Below are 12,128 nucleotides of genomic sequence, written 5' to 3'. Positions count from 1 at the left end.
TGATGTTTACTTCTGCTGATGAATCTACAAAACTCCTGGAATGGAGGTGCAAGTGGAGAGGTGGTAAATGTATCCTTAATACAAAGAAGCATTTCTGAGAAAATAAAAAGCACATCTCAAATCCAATAAAAATTAGAGATGAAGAGTCATCTCATGTTATCCCAGGGACCTGCCACAGCAGTGAAGCTAACAGCCCCCACTTCAGGATTTCTTACGGTTTTGCTGGAAAATATCATTCTTAATTTCCATGACTAATACTGAGTTTCACATRTGTTTCCAATTCACACATAAAAATAGATAAATGGAAATTTTTCTCATCTATTAAAGTTTCAGAGGAAGTAGTTATGTTTAGTTAATTAGCTTTGTTGTTTAAATATCTACAATCCATCCTTTACTGGCATACAGATTTAGGAAAGAATCCATTACAGAAATGATAGCCCAAAGGGAGTGTGTCCGTCCTGTAAACCCTTTTAGCTGATGGGTATTATGAATGCATGCAAAATGTCAGCTTTGTTCAAATGCAGGAATAAAGAATGCTTTTGTCCATTTCCTTTATCTGGTGTTTGATCAGAGGTTTTGGYTTCACCAAAGCAGTAGAGAGAGTGAAGAGGAAATAGTGTAGGAAACAAAGAGGAACCAAAGCATATTCTTTGCAAAAGGTTTGAGGCTGCTGTCTGGGTAGTTTGGTGGTGAGGGCGTGTGGTCAGCTTAGGACGCTGTTGTGTTGTGTTCATGTGGTCTGTCTGCACCTGAAGTGTAGAATTCATAGAAGTATTCTATGAAGCGAGCTTTCATCCATGTCAATGAGGAGCCCAACAATTCTCAGTCTGCATTTTCTCTCTACTTTTGTATCTTCTGGGTCACCATTCCTTGTATTTTTTTTGTATTTTTTTTCCGGTTCCCTCTCCTGCGTGTCACCCAGTGCAGTGTCCTCATTGCCACAAGCCCTTGTCACCTCTGTCACCCTCAGACATGATCACACAGCTGCTGGAGTGTGGGGAAGCTGCTCACAAATGCACTGGAGCTGCTGGCTTTGGGTTTTTCACTCAGCAGTTGAACTGCTTAAAACACCTGTTATTTTGGCCCCTCCACTTTGAGTTACGAATCTTCTTGCTATTCCTGTTCTATGTTTGCTTCACAGTAAATACGCCGTTATCTCTACCTTTCACAAACTACGGAAAGTTCAATTTATGGACCCAGTCYGTGTTAGAGGATTGGATCTCTTACAGGCTGGTTAAGAAAACTGTCCTCTTATTCAGAGCAATGGTGTTTTTCTTCCCCGAGTGTCTCAGCTGCTGGAAAAAATGGGGACAATGCCTCCATTAAAGCAGCATGTGACAAAGTCAGTATTAATTGAAGGCTGAAGTTGTGCATACAGCTGTTTATGCATTTCTGTKCATAGTTTAATGTCTTTGAAGCTGAGCAACAGAAATCTTCCCTCTTTTAAAATCAGCAGTCGCTTTCAAAAATGTCCAATTTTAATGGGACTACAGCACATTGGGGGAGAACAAATAATGCAAAATGAAAACAAGAAATAAAGTCTGCAGAAGTTGTTCTGGCAAAGTCTTGCATCCACTGTGTTTTTAATATGAAATGATTCTTTCTTAAATGGCAAAGGGAACAAATATTGTGGTTCATTTCAATGGGGTCTTTAAATATGGTTAGTGTTAATGTACTTTATGTGCTGTAAGAATGATTTTTTTATTGCATCATTAGCAGAAGATCAGTTAGATTCCTTTGAATGCACTATATCYGTAGGAGATTAAAAATGAAAGAGACCATATGTATTTTCTTCAATCGCATATTGGAACCTAATCCAAAGCCTTCTTAAGTTGATACGTAGAAAGGAATCTTTTCATTGACTTCAGGTTTCTTTGGACAAATCTTCAGAAGAAAAATTCAYTTGGACAATTTCATTCTTGTTACAAATATGCAAACATAAGTAATATATGGAATTGGATTTGTGCCTACACATTTTTAAATATTTTGGTTGTTGTCTGAATGGTAAGGAGATGAGTAAGATTTTACTTGTGTAAAACATGTATGTTCTTCAGGTAGGTACCTTTGCTAGTGAATAGAATTTTGTGGCTTTTGTAAAAGATTGTTGGCATGGGACACCCCATTTCCTTGGCGGGTTTGGTGCTCTAAACTTATAACTGAAAGACCTAGTGAGGCTGTTCCCTTATTTGTGCAGCTCTTAAACTGAAGCAAGTTTTGAACAGTCACAAACTTCCTCTGTTTACTCAAGAGAAGGTTGTTTGAAAGTAGCCCATCTTTATGGGGGACTACTAAGGGTATTGGTATTTCAATCACTGTTATGGTGGCTGGGAGAATACTAACAGCAGGGCCAATTTGATTGMTTTTGTCAGTACTTTTTTACTACTTGAAGTAACAAAGGCTTATTTAGAGCTGTAGGGGAACTAAGGGAAAAATGTTCTGCCTTGCAGTAGTTTTCAAWGCTTCTGGGAGATGCAAAGTGTKTTGTTGACCCCCYGGCAGACAGACCAGAGATGTATTTTGTCTTGATCTTGTTATTGTGAAGGTATGAGATTACCTCTGAGAGGAGGAGAGCTAGAGAGAAAATTAGTCTTGGGGCTTACTCAGAGTCATTTATATTTGTCAGTACAGTGTTGCCTTGGGGATTTTTTTGCACTTGGTAAAAATAAAGACAAACCTCATGGGGGTGGGGAGTCTGGACAGCATTTCATCAGGGTGTGGGAACAGCGTGGGCATTTGTCTCCTCGCAACATCCTGTTTCCCCAAGTTATCACTGYGAGTCTTTACTCTTTTTCCAGCCAGGCTTCATGAGTCCCTCCTCTCACCATGCCCTCCCGTCTTTAACTCTTTTTCCTCCTGCCTTGGCTGGGAAGGAGGAGGACTTGCCTGCTGTGTTCAAGGCTGGTTTTGCCACTGCTCCATGTGGAGCTGGATGATGGAGATTGAGGGGCTTTGTCTCTGTATGAATCCAGAAAGTGGTGGCTGGGTCAGGCCACTAGCAAAGTTTGGGTCCTTGGGAGGAGAGAAATCTCCTGCAACTTTGCTGGCTGTTGCAATCACATCTTTCTATAGGGATAGCAGCTGGTGAGCATTCCTGGAGTGTGTCAGTGAGTGGAGGCTTCAGCCTGGCTGGGCTGGYGTGGTGAGCGCATCTCCAGCCGCTGGAATGCTCTCTGAAGGGTTTGTATTGGCAGCGTGTAGGAAGCACACAGGGCTGCTGCTCATGAGCAGGCTACTTTCCAAAACTCTGGTGAAGGTATCCTGATCCCACAGCTCCCTCTGGGCTGGGACCACCCTTAGATAAACTGTTTTGTAGGTTTGGTCCTATGCGTGTACGTAAAGATCGCTGTGGATATGATCGCATGCCTACCACCTTGCCACCCAGGATTCTCTCTTGTACTGGCCAGCAATCTGGTATTTGGGGATGGTTTAATCATRATTTAATTCSAGCCAGCAACTCATCCCCACRCAATGCTCACTCACTTATCCCTATGGGATGGGGGAGAGAATCAGGAGAGTTATAGTGAGTAAATTCATGGGTTGAGATAAAGACAGTTTAATAGGTAAAGCAAAAGCCACACATGCAGGCAAAGCAAGCAAAACAAGGAATGAATTGAGCACTTCCCATGGACAGACAGGTGTTCCTCCATCCCGAAAAACACAGATCTCCAACACGCATAATGGTGACTTGGAAAGACAAACGCCATCATTCCAAATGTCTCCTCCTTCTTTCTTCTTCCCCCCCCCCCCGGCTGTATATACTGTGGTGTGATGCCACATGGTACAGAATGTCCCCTGGGTCACTTGGGACCAGCTGTCCTRGCTGTGTCCCCTCCCAGCTCCTTGTGCACCCCCAGCCTCCTCACTGGTGGGGAGGTGTGAGGGGCAGAAAAGGCCATGACTCTGTGTGAGCCCTGCTCAGCAATGACAAAAACATCCCTGTGCCATCAAYACTGTTTTCAGCAAAAATCCAAAACACAGCCTTCACAGCTCCTCTGGAGAAAATTAACTTTATCCCAGCCAAAACCACCATGGTGGGGAATGTATAAAAATCTGCCTGAGGGTGAGGTCCTGTTCCTTTCTTTTGTATCCCCTTCTGCTATGGGCTGCTGGATGCAGGCATTGTGCTCCAGCCACTGCACATCATAGCCACCACTGACCTAACCCCCATGGATTTGTTTGAAGCTTTTTTTAAGCTCTGGAATACCCAAAGCTATGCCTGCAGTATCTTGCAGCAAGCAAATGTATTACTGGAAGAAATATTCTCTTTTAAGCTGTCTAGCTGATAATTTCACAGCATGATCATTAGTTCTCTAATAGGAAAAAATGATGAATAGTTGTTGTTTTCTCTGTCATTTCTATCATCAAACACATTTTTTGAACATGTCCTCRTATCTTCAGTCTACTGATATGTCTGGAAGCTAGCACGTACTTGCAGCCATCCTTTTAATCCTCCCTACCTTTTTTTGTTTTTCTAAATTTGTCTTGAGATGGGGTGACCAACAGTGAAGACTGTGCTGGAGATTTTGAGTGTATTGTCAATGCATTTCTCTTTCTTGCAGTCCTGGTTCTGATGTTCCCTGAGCCTTTTCCACTGTCACCTTCAGATTTCCTCACTGACTTATAAAAACTGATGTTAATCTCATCAGTAACACCTTAGTAACATCCTGATGACTATCCAGGTTTAAAGTAACCTGGATATTCTTGTCTGGCACAGGAGTGGGGTACAGAATCTCCAGAARGAACTGAAACCCCAGGGTCCCCAGCAGAGCGAAAGCAGGGGGATTAAGGTTGATGAGTGAACTTAACTGTCTTGTGAAGAATTGCTGCCAGCTCTGTTTGATAGACAGGCTAGAAATAATACATTTTTTTCACTTCAACCCTGGAATAACTTCAGTGGTTGTGTCATAAGGCACATGGGGAGGTTTTATGAGTTCTCTGTGACTCCCTGATGTACTTCAGTCAGCAATTCCCCAATTCAGCCCTTTTGTGTCTGACCAGATCCTTAAACCATGACACAGACCCTCTCCCTGGTGATGTGGCAGCGCATTTGTCCTTCAGCTGTATTTGAACACCTCAGTTACACCAAGAAGAAACTGCTCTTGAATTCGTTATGTGGCGTGGCACAATTTCACCTTCTGTGTCTGAATTTCTGGAGAGACAAGGATGGARTTAAGGGGATCTGAGATGAAATTAAGTCCTCCAGCAGACAAATGGAAACCCTCTGACCTGGAGGCCAGGTTGTGAGGGCTGCTGTCTGCTTTAACTTCCCAGTTAATCTCCAGCTCCAATCCCAAGTCCAATGGCTTTAASGGTGTTTGCTTCAAACCTCCTATAACTTCAGTTTTTTAATTAATCAATTAATCTAACTGGAGGGAGTTGAATGGGAGAAGCACGTCTTCCTCTGTGGAGGCCCAGGTGAAAATGCTCTTTCATTGCAACGGGATTTTTTTCTTGTCTCTGGATCCTCAATGTCATCCAAGCTAAGAGTGATACAAATAATTAATTTCAGTAATTAGAGTATTTATGCTGTATCTATTTACCTACTGACAAAGAGAAATTTACCAAATGTTACAGGATACAGATGCATGTCAATATATTTTGATAATTCAGTGCTTATTGTTAGATAACTTCCTTTAAGAAAGGAAGTTATAAATTTAAGATCTAACTTTATGAAAAAAGGCAAAATAGGACAAAAATGTTATGTTTATTTAAATAAAGGCTTCCCACTACCTTCTTTGCACYGGCCAATCTCTTCCCATCTTCTCAGCCAGCTGAGTGTAATAATCTTTAAGTTTATGGGCAAACTGTACCTCTTTCTTATTTGCAAGCTCTCACTGGCTTGTACTAGTTTGTTTAGTAATGTTTCTTAATTAATGAGTAAACCCTTTGGAAAGTCTCACTAGCTTATCCATTGGCAAATGTCTGACCCTGTTTGACAGCACAGTCTGCCCTGGGCGGGTTATGGTGCATGGGGAAATTTGGGGTGTCAGCATCCAARTATAGGGAGAAGTGTCCCTTTTTCCAAGTGCTTATAGTCTAAAAAATAAACAATACCAGTGAGGGAGAGGGGAAGGGGAACTGAAACAGTATGTGCTAACATACTGTGTGTTAGCTCCRCAATTTTTACTTTTTATTTTTAAATCCTCATTTTATGGCTTTGCCCTTGAAGTAACAGACCTCAGGAGCCCACGTAGCAGCCGGCGCTCCAGCTGCAGMTTTTATTGGAGCAGGTAAGGCCACAGATGGTGCAGTGCCTGCAGACTGGGAGGCAGTCACTCTTCTCCTTCTCTTTGGGCTGAGGCAGGCAGCACAACTCTGCTTGCAGTGCCTGGGACTTTGCAGAAGAACTGAATGTTTCCTGTTCTGTTCAAGGCATGTGAGTTTATTGCTGGGCAGACTGAATGCCAGTGATGGAATTATCTCTGGTTTGGTTTTTTTCCCCCCTTTTCCCTTTCTAGTGATTTCAACGTGATGGTTTGAAAATTGCATCTCCTTAAAACAGTCCTTTTCCTTGTAACAATGCTATTGAGGAAAACTTGAAAATAAGCACTCAAATCCTTGCTCCCAGGCTTTCTGCTGTTGCAGCAGGTAAATGTACACCTTCAGTACTCCTCCTTATGCATGTTAGGTACTGCATAAGGTAAAACTTGCGGCTCCATTCATTTACATTTCTGTCTATATTAATCAATCTAATCTTGCTTTTACTCACAACTGGCAATTAGTTTTTTTTTCTTCATGGGGGTTCTGCTGTGCTGGTGACCATGGCTGTTTTGGAAGGGTCTGTCAAAATAAAGATATTTGGGTGTTCTGAGGATGGTGTATCGCCCCAACCTCATTCCCRGAAGAGGATGCATGCAAAGCCTGGCTAAGCAGAGGACTTGGGCTAAAAGGTGCTTCATGTGTCTGTGCTGGCAAACAGTGCTGGTTTGACAGTCCAAAAAGTTGAAAACTTTCACCCCCAAAAACCTTCACCTTGTTCTGATATGTTMCAGTCTTTAGATGTTTCCCTTTAGCACACTGCAGACTTCATGTTCCCTGACCTGAGATGTAGCCCTGTTCAGTTCCTGGTGTGCCAGCAGCTTTGACAGCATTTGGAGATTTGATCATGAAACTGAGAATACAAAAATAAGGCCTTCCACTGGTGTTTGAAATTCAGTTCATGTCAGTAGTGACTGAATCCTGTTAGTTGATAGTTGTTCAGTGACCTYTGCAAATTAATAGCTTGTTTGCTTTCCTTGTAGCTCTCAGTAGATAAATACTTACATTACAGGACACGTTCATTTATGATACTTTTCTGACTTGTCTCAGGGTTTTGGGTTTTCTTTCTTCTCCCTGAAGGATTTCTCCTCATTCGCACTTCTAGAGAGAAATAATCATTGAATCGACTTTTAGGAATGRCTTCTCTTTGTGCGCTGAGCCATAGTGAGGGCTTGCTGAAGTGCTGGTTGCATTAGTAGGGAGATGCAGGTATTTATTAAGGATGTGAAAGTGATTGCACGAATATCCTGCTGAACGCAGAAGGGATGTGGGACAGTACCCAAACTCGAGTCTTAGACTAAGGAGTGCTTAAAGTTGCGKTCAAATATGCTCTGCTGGCTTAGAGGCAGTTGTGAACTGTGTCAGACAGTGAGGGTTTTTTTRGAGGGGACTATGCTGTGGATTTGAATCTCATGCCTTTTTTCCTGCCAGTTGCAGACGTGCAGCTTTTTTCCTGTCTTTTTGAACCCAGGAGGCAGCCAGATGTTCGGTTCCTCTTCCAGCCCCGTTTGCAGCCTGTCTGCTGCCTGTATCAGCTCCCAGCTCCTAGACTGCTTGCTGGATTATTTAGAGCAGAGAAAAGCCCTGTTGTCAAAATGTAACAGGTTACATAAGCTTTTTGAAAGCATACCCTCTAGCACTTAAACTCTTTCAACTATTTTAGAAAAAAAAAAAAATTAAATTACAGGCTTGTTGCGTTTTCTGCCCTGGCCTTTCATACATGGAAAAGCAGGATCCTTGGTATCATTGTATTCTACCCTCCCAAAAGGTAAGTGGCCATACTCTTTCTGCTGCATTCATGAGTGGCTTTATATAAAAAAACCCAGAGATCAGGTGAACCACTTTTAAATGAAGTGGGTTGACAGATCATAGGCTTTTTAACATTTCCTTTTTGAAGACAGAACTGGAAATATGAAAATTAATAGGAACTAAGTATTTTTTCCTTTTGCCTGTAAAGTTTTGTAGGAAGTTTTCACCTGCATATAGAATTTAAAATGTAGTTTAATTCAGCCTTGCGGCACCAGAAGTGCATGTTTTGTTTCCAACTGAGAGACACAAGTTTAGGAGCAGATAGACTACTTTAGTATCACCTGCCAAAAATAATAATAATAATAAAAATAATAAAAGCCCTTCAAAACTGCTTTAGTCATTTGATTACCTGCTGTGTATTTAATGTTTTATTCATTTTTTTATGCACAGTCTTCCTGTCTCAAGTACCAGACGATTCTCCTCATGCCTTGGCTGCAGATAAAGCTGTGTTGGATTTTGGGGTCTTTATCCGGGTTTTTCATGAGCTGTTAATAGTAAGAGAGCATCAAGCTATCTGGTTCAGTTGCTGCAGGCTGCATTACAGGCATTGTTTTGTTAGCAGTGTGAGGCCAGAAGGGCATGATGAGCAGTAATCACAAAGTCAAAGTGTCTGTGGTGGCCACAGGTTTTCAAAATCCCAGCTGTGCCCTGCAAATTTGTAGGTCTCAGTGGATGTTGAAATGCAGTTGTTAATGTGACTGAGAAACAAAGAAATTTCACATGGAGGTCATGTTTTGCCTTTATCACTTGGGCATGCTTATTTCTCCCACTTTCCTGCTTTAATGTTCACACTAATGGAATGTAGGTTCACAGGAGAACCTTATCTTAATAGACTCACGAATGTTCTGGCAATTTTATCATTACTCAGTTTAGCACTTTTGTCATACTACCACTTAATGATTGTTCTAGACCTACCATAACTTTTTTGTACCTTGAGTACCTCAATAATGTGACATCCCAAGGCATATCTTTCATGAGGATTAGAACAAGTCCCAAATCCATGGTTCCTCTTCCCTAGTAGTCTTGACGCCAAAATACTCAGTTGTCCTTCATGTAATCCACTTGGTTCATTTGTCTTGAGGTAAAGATTCATAAAGRTAACTGTAATTAAGTTGATACAGTGAAGAACAATTCAGAAGATCTCAAGAATTAGACAACCAAAAGCCAACATTTTGCATGTTTTCATCCTAAAGAATGTGTTTTGCTGTTTATATTTGCCTTATATCAAACACCTGAGGAGTTTTCTGGAAGACTTTCATGTCACTTTCATGTCCTGGTTGGAAATGTTTCAAGAAAGTTCTTCAGTGTGTCAGTTTATTCTGCACATTCTTCCATACTTCAGTTTCAGCTTAGGGGAGAACTTTTTGACTTGTCAGCATTTAAAATCACATTTTTTTACAGGCACAACCAGAAGAAGGATCTAGACTTAGACAGTGATATCTTTGCAGGMCAAAAACAGCTTGGTAGTATTGTGCTGATATTGTTGGAGTTTCCAGATAAAACAAATRGCAGGATATGCATAACCAGCAAGCAACTTTCCTGTGGAAGAGGAAACATCCCTGTGCTGTTATGACTGTGGCCACCACTGAGCTAAGAACAGGATAGGCAGCTTTGTGTTTTAATTTTTTGTTTTGTAGGTGAATGTAGTTGTCAGTTTTGCTTCAATAGGCAAATAGGATTACCGAGCTGACTGATCTATTTAAAGTTTATTCTAAAAATGACTCTGGTCTGACTGATCTCTAACAGAGAGAACTAAAAGGAAAAAAAAAGATCCTGTTGTAGAAGTGACTGCTAGCACATGTAGCCTAAACATGTGATACACAACTTGTGCTAGAACTTCCTGATGGAAMTAAGGAAAGGAACCAGCTCTCTATCTCTGATTTATACAAACTGATAGATAGATTTATATATCTGACATTCTCCCTGCTTTGGGATATAGCTTCTAATATTGCCTTTTAATGTTCTTTTCTTGCTTATTTTTGTGCTTATTGCAATGAAGACAAAATCTTCTCCTTTTTTCTAAGAATTGTATGTATGTTGGCACTGTCTTTAGATAGCAATACACTGGCATATTTTGCTTGGGTCAATATGATATCAGAAATTACCATCAAGCTGTACCTTCTAATATACAGGCTTGCAGCCTGCATAATTCAACAAAACTTTTGAACATATTCAGACCAACTCCAATATTTGTTCTGTCTGTTGTACTCTTGACCAGAGTTTATTTGCTTTCTTTTTAAGTTTGACTTTTTTTAAAAAAGAAATAGTTCTGAAGATGGAAAGAGAAACATCAGGGACAAATTTAATGGTGCAAGCAATGCAGAAGCATTTCCTGAGCTATTTCATTGCGTCTGGTAATTCTTTGCGTAATCTTCTCTTCAGAAATCTTATCTAACCAATTGTATCCAGGCAACATATTTTGAGCCTTTAATCTTCAAAATCCACAGCGTGTGAAACTTAGAAGTTTCCTAAGGAGCTGATCAGTAGTAGAACTGGATACAAATATGAACAGAGCAGATGCTCCTCATGGCACTGACCCAAGCTCCAGGTTGGAGCCATGGTCAAAAGCTCCTTGGGCCTTTGGCCAAAATAACTGGATCAGCTCTGGGAAAAGTGGGAATGACTATGTGTGCCCGCTACTTAACTTAGTTGAAGTAGACTTTTTTTCTTCCACTTTCCCATCTTGGTGCTGAGGAAGTAGGATTTGCCAACACTTGCACTTCTTCAAGCTTCAGATAGGCATAGCTGATATTTTTTAATTTTGCAGGTTGAAACAAGGGAAATTCCAATTCAATATGGGGCAGAAATTCTTCAGAATGTGAGGTCAAACTCTGGGACAATTTGCCCTGAAARTCTGTGTAATCACCATCCCCGAAGGAATTCAAAACTTGCCTGGGCAAGGCCCTGAGCAGCTGGCTCTTGACTAGGGCTTGGTCCTGCTCTGAGCAGGGGCTCGACCGGGCAACCTCCAGAGGTCCCTTCCAACCTCACCTCTACAGCTTTGTAGCTTTTGTTCAGTGATTAATTAAATTCTTTTGAAGGCTTTCAAAATGAGTCCAAGGAAAGGAATGAAAATGTTCATTCTTTGGATTCATTTATCATTACTTTAATCAAAAACTGAGCATCTTGCTGCCTGCTAGTGAAGATGTTTTCAAAGAAATTTGCATGAAACATGAAAAAGGCAGAAATTGGTAGAAGGCWAAGTTTTTCTTTTGGTAATTTGCTRATGACCACAAARTATTAGTGCAGATATTTAGAAGGAAAAACACTACTTTGTCTTCCTGGAGGAAATTGTACTTGCTGGCTTTATTCAGCCTCTTTTTGGGATTGGAAGCATTTCTGTTATTAGATTCTGTATGTCCAGACTGTTCTTTATGTCTCTGATTTTGGTGAGCAAACCCATGCCTGGCAGCAACCTGCCCACAGTACATGCTGTCAAAGTCTGTATCAAGAGGATGTTCAAAGTCTTTAATCTTGTGAAGAAGTAGCTTACAAATATATGCCCAAGAATTCCTTCCTGAACAGCAGCAATTCCCTGCAGGTTTGTTAGCTGGTGGCAGCTAAGCTGAGTTCTTCTTTCAGCCCTGGCTGTGACAAGGTTCTTCCATATCAGAAACATGCATGGGTATTTTGTGACCTTCTCTGGGATTAGTGTTTTTTTCACTTTGTGTGCACCAGTTTCACGCTATTACCTTTCAGAATTACAGAATCATCAAGGTTGGCAGATACCTTCAAGATTTGTCTGTTTCAACCATCAACCCAGCACCACCATAATCACCCCTAAACTTGGCACCCCAAGTGCCACTTCCAGACGCCTCTTGAACAGTTCCAGAGTCAGTGACTCCACTACCTCCCTGGGCAACATTCCAACACCTACCCTTTCTTTAAGTGAAAAAAAAAAAATCTAATATCTAATCTGAATAATCCCCACACACAATTTAAGGCCATTTCAGACTGACACCCCTCTCACTACAATCTCCTTACTAAATGACAGATTTTGATTCTTGGTGAAGTAAGGAAGGGGGTCAACAAAACTTCTGCCTTGGACTTCCAGAGGATGA

The 12,128-nt window shown here is 41.1% G+C and overlaps 1 protein-coding gene across 1 annotated transcript in view; it reads left to right on the top strand.

Moving 5' to 3' along the window:
* Nucleotides 1-12,128, top strand: part of SNTB1 (syntrophin beta 1) — a 105,624-nt gene that overhangs the window by 21,774 nt on the left and 71,722 nt on the right. The window lies entirely within an intron of this gene.

The sequence above is a fragment of the Malurus melanocephalus genome, unplaced genomic scaffold (assembly GCF_030028575.1).
Source record: "Malurus melanocephalus ecotype Western Australia unplaced genomic scaffold, MMel_1.1 scaffold_3, whole genome shotgun sequence".
Taxonomy (NCBI): domain Eukaryota; kingdom Metazoa; phylum Chordata; class Aves; order Passeriformes; family Maluridae; genus Malurus; species Malurus melanocephalus.
The sequence above is the reverse complement of the archived record's forward strand: the minus strand, read 5'-3'. Positions and strand labels throughout refer to the sequence as shown.